Below are 5,175 nucleotides of genomic sequence, written 5' to 3' on the forward strand. Positions count from 1 at the left end.
TGGATCCGCACGTCTCACGTCTCGTCAGCCCCGTAACAATAATAATAAAAAAATATATACCTGAAAGAAAATTACACATTATTTAGGCCCATGGTTTTCAATGACTGACTGTAGTAGGTGATTTCATATAATAATGTAAATGTAAACTCATTACTTGTCTGAATTTCAACATTATAATGGAATCATAAGCTACTAGTCATATTTTTCCCCTTACGAGACATAATGTCATAAAAGGGAGAAAAAGATAATCTACAGCAATTAATCCCATGCGTTAGCTCTTTATCTTTACATTCTTCCTTTTGTGTGACTAATGGAAGTTTGTAAACTGCTGCTGTCACTTGAAAACTGGAAATTCCCACCCCCATGGCAAAAGCAGACACAGAAGTGGGGCAGTAGAGCTGTGGAAAAGTTGAGGTCTCATCTCCTTTTGACAGATGTATTCCCTATCAAATTAAGGTCTACTGTACAGTAGAGATGTCAAAATTAGGCTATACAAAAAACTATAGATCTCCTGTAAGATTTGATTTGTTTGGATGATTCTAGAGACCTTCATGATTATGTTGTAGAGAGCCTTAGCCTTAGCCTTAGCCTTAGCCCTTGTCATTTCTCCTTAGCCTTAGCCCTAGTCATTTGCCTTAGCCTTAGCCTTAGCCTTCTCGGTTTCTGATCTTCGCCTGGTTCCCTGGATTCACCCCTTTTGTCTTGCCCCTTTTGATTCTGTCTGCCGATCGTCGACCTGCTCTAGCCCTAGGACTATTCTTGTGTTTTGCCCACCATATACCTGTTTGCCCTCATCTGACCCATGCCTGTTTCATGACCACGTCTCTGTCTTCGTTTCAATAAAGCTTGCATATGGATCCGCACGTCTCACGTCTCGTCAGCCCCGTAACAATAATAATAAAAAAATATATACCTGAAAGAAAATTACACATTATTTAGGCCCATGGTTTTCAATGACTGACTGTAGTAGGTGATTTCATATAATAATGTAAATGTAAACTCATTACTTGTCTGAATTTCAACATTATAATGGAATCATAAGCTACTAGTCATATTTTTCCCCTTACGAGACATAATGTCATAAAAGGGAGAAAAAGATAATCTACAGCAATTAATCCCATGCGTTAGCTCTTTATCTTTACATTCTTCCTTTTGTGTGACTAATGGAAGTTTGTAAACTGCTGCTGTCACTTGAAAACTGGAAATTCCCACCCCCATGGCAAAAGCAGACACAGAAGTGGGGCAGTAGAGCTGTGGAAAAGTTGAGGTCTCATCTCCTTTTGACAGATGTATTCCCTATCAAATTAAGGTCTACTGTACAGTAGAGATGTCAAAATTAGGCTATACAAAAAACTATAGATCTCCTGTAAGATTTGATTTGTTTGGATGATTCTAGAGACCTTCATGATTATGTTGTAGAGATATATATATGTCAACAAAAAATACTTATTAGTAACATGAAAATAAAATTTCTTTGGGAGGGTTTGCCTTCGCCATGCTTCCTGGAAGTAGGGGTAGGAACTTCTCCTCATGTGACAGGAAGGAAGTGAATACCTTTTTTTTTTCTTGCATGTCACTGAGAAAAAAAAGCATGGATAACATCTAGAAAAATACTTACAAAAGGAAAATGACAACTATAAACTGCGGCAACTATAGTTGCCGATGAGCTTAAATGGGTTAACTGAAAATTGAGTGTTTACTATTGTCACTACCTGCGTCACTGAACTTGCGACACAAACACAACAGAACAGCTAGATTTAAATCAGCAAAGCCAGCGAAGGATCAAACGCAACTGTTTTGAACAAGCGCACCTTTTTTAACAACCAAAAAGTGGCTGTTTCGTTGTCTATTGAGGAAGTACAGACGTTCCTCTCAATGATAGCAGAGGAGTGGATCCAGCAAGAGCTTGATGGGGCGACGCGGAATGAAAACGTTTTTCAGGAGTCACGGCAATAGAGGTGGCGCAACTGTAACGACATGTGAATAATCCCTGCCCACTCTAAAGCGGTACTGAACTGCAGTGGAAACGCAAACCGAGCCGAGCCAGCCAGCGAAGGATCAAACGCAACTGTTTTGAACAAGCGCACCTTTTTTAACAACCAAAAAGTGGCTGTTTCGTTGTCTATTGAGGAAGTACAGACGTTCCTCTCAATGATAGCAGAGGAGTGGATCCAGCAAGAGCTTGATGGGGCGACGCGGAATGAAAACGTTTTTCAGGAGTCACGGCAATAGAGGTGGCGCAACTGTAACGACATGTGAATAATCCCTGCCCACTCTAAAGCGGTACTGAACTGCAGTGGAAACGCAACCCGAGCCGAGCCGTGCCGTGTCGTACCGTACTGAGCCGTGCCGAGCCAAGTCGTACCAAGCAGTGGAAAAGCGCCATAAGTCCATAGATTGTGATCTAGTCTCAGTATGGCAGATGGATGGATAGACTACCAAAATGCAAACTAACGATCTGAAACAATGGCCTTAGCACCCGAAAGGGTAGGGATAAGTTGACCAGATGTCCCGTTTTTCCTGGGAGTCACAATTCGTTGTCGATTAACTTAAAGTTAGTGAAGGCGGGATAGGCGGAATCGCGCTGATAGAAGTGCTCTCTCTCGCGCACGCTCCAATTCTTCAGTTCTCATATACAGTGCGCGATCAGTTCCCAGCGCTCAAATACACACACAGCAGTCCAAACAGTGGCAGCTGGTGCTAAAAAAAATTTGGGGGGGCGCCAACAACTGAAAATCAAACTGTTAGTAACTGCAGGAATGTAAAAGCCATTTATCAGGTGAGGATGTATCATTACTGCTTAGCTAAAAAAAAATTTTTAAATGAAAATACGACTGTTAAAGCATGCAATAAACGTACCACAAATAAGTGCATTTTAGTTCAATTTGGGTTTATTATCAGTAATGAAGTAATCAAGAAAATCATTAAAAAAAACAACAACACAGAAATGTTGCCTAATCACTGGCCAGTAGCACTACTTGAAAATAAATTTTGCTCTCCTTTCTTTCTGGCTTGCAAATTTCTCAATGACCTTCTGGTTAAAGTCATCTCAGTCACCAGTCTCTTCTCCACTGACAGCATGGCCAATGCATTCAGCCTCTCTTGGGTCATGCTATTTCTCAGGTAAGTTTTAATTATTTTCAAGGTTGAGAAGCACCTCTCAGCTTCTGCTGTGGTCATGGGTGTGGTTACAAGAATCTTTAGGAGAGTTACAGTCTCTGAAAAGACTTCCTCAAGATTGTTCTCCATAAACAGCTGGAGTAGGTCCAAAGCACCACAACAGGCTCTGAACACTTCCTTGCAGTAGATGAGACTAAGCTCTGTCTTCAGCTTACTCCCGTCGAGCACTGAATAGGCCTTCAAAGTCCTGCTCAGTGCATCTTCAGGAAACACCATTTTGTACTGTTCAAACCTGTCTGCTTGCAGCAAGGTGGCACTAATGAGGTGGTCTGTGAAGGAGAACCTTTCCAATGTGTGTCTGAGTATGGTATCACAGACCTACGCAGTAAACGATAAAAACAAAAATTATGTAGTGATGACAAGATGTCAACTTCAACTGCTACATTTAAAATTACCAATTTAAGTTATAAAGGGAGACGAGTGCTTTAGTGTTTGAATCCATGATTTCTCAAAACTTCATAAACATTCTTAGTAAACATGTCAAGCTTCATGAACTTCTGATGCTCAGGGCGCTAACAGCAATTTTTAAAACACCAGCCATTTATTTTAATCAAACTCAGAGATGACGGCTGTAATACTAATGTTGTCCACAAGAGGAAACCAAAGAATAACAAATCCTTTTACATCAGTTTAAAGACTGTAAATGGTTAAAAAGATAGCGTTGCAGTATATAAAAAATGCATATACATTTATTACAGTTTCATAAAGCCCAATATAATCAGCTTATAATAAACAAAACTGGTCTCCAAAATACGTTTTATTAACTTTTTTATATAATGCTTCTATAATGAGACACTTAAAGACTCTTATTTGAAAAGAGACATGGTCATTGTATAACTGTATCATCTACACAAGCCATTGTGCTTGCAACAAATTCATTTTCAACAAATTAAACTGCATTGTTTCAATTACCTTCTGTGGGTAATTGTAAAAGTGTTTGGTGACTACAATATTATTGCTCCTCACATTGATCCCACAAACATGGAATAGTAATCCTCTCATAGTAAAGTTATCAAAACCAATGGGCAAATTTATTATTATTATTTATATTATTTAAATGTTTCTTTATCTTAAGGATCTACTCTTTGCTACAATACTTAAGCAACATTTTTAATAGAATCAAAGACATGAGAAGACATTTACAAGTACCCATAAAAGGTAAATAAACAATGCAGTTTAACTTGTAGGTAATGGTTTATTTTGACTGCAATAAAAACTCACTTCTGCTGCAATCCATTCATGGACCTCTGGACTGAGTGACCGCCGCCTCTTCGGTTGAGAACCACCTTCACTGCTTTGGTCAACCAGGGAATGGAGAGAATTTCTGTAAAGGAATAAGAAAACGTATCAATAATAATAACAAAAAATAATAATAATACAGCTGCTACCTGATCTTCTGTATGTGCTGCTGGAACTGCTGGATGCTCCCCCTGATGTGGACTGAATCTATGTCCTTCTTCTGGAGTTTGGCATAGAGGAGGTCCACATGTGGCATGATGTTGTGGAAAAGTTGCAGAAAAAACTTAAAATCCTGATCCTCCAGCAGCATGGCAAAGGTTCCTGCCTCTCTGACGGTAACGGGGTCAAAGTCACCTGAGTCTCGTATAGTTTGAAAACAGCGGATGAGGTCCTCTCTGTGCTCAAACACTGAATTGATGGCACGGCTGTGGAAGTTCCATCTGACTCTGCTTGATGTTGGTAGTCTATGGGCAACTACGTTATCAAGGACTATTATTAGACTATGTTATGAAGTCTATTGCAGCATCACACACAAGTGACACCTGCTTAGCAATTAAGTATCAGTTACTCCTTTTTACGAAGGTGTGTTTGAACTAAGAATCTGACGTTTTCCCTCAGGTTTTAGATCTGCTGAATATGCCCATAAAACCATAAAATTCATTCTTTATGCCTCTTTCTGTACTGAGTTAAACTTTAACCCTTTCCTATACCAACTGTATGTGTGTGTGTGTGTGTATGTGTATGTTAGACCAGTTT

At 39.5% G+C, this 5,175-nt stretch overlaps 1 pseudogene; it reads right to left on the minus strand.

The window, feature by feature from the left end:
- Positions 1-2,933: 2,933 nt before the first annotated feature.
- LOC107567278 (uncharacterized) lies at positions 2,934-4,834 on the minus strand (annotated as a pseudogene).
- Between the last annotated feature and the right edge of the window lie 341 nt (positions 4,835-5,175).

This window comes from Sinocyclocheilus grahami, unplaced genomic scaffold, assembly GCF_001515645.1.
Source record: "Sinocyclocheilus grahami isolate Dianchi unplaced genomic scaffold, SAMN03320097.WGS_v1.1 scaffold1140.1, whole genome shotgun sequence".
In the NCBI taxonomy this organism is placed as follows: domain Eukaryota; kingdom Metazoa; phylum Chordata; class Actinopteri; order Cypriniformes; family Cyprinidae; genus Sinocyclocheilus; species Sinocyclocheilus grahami.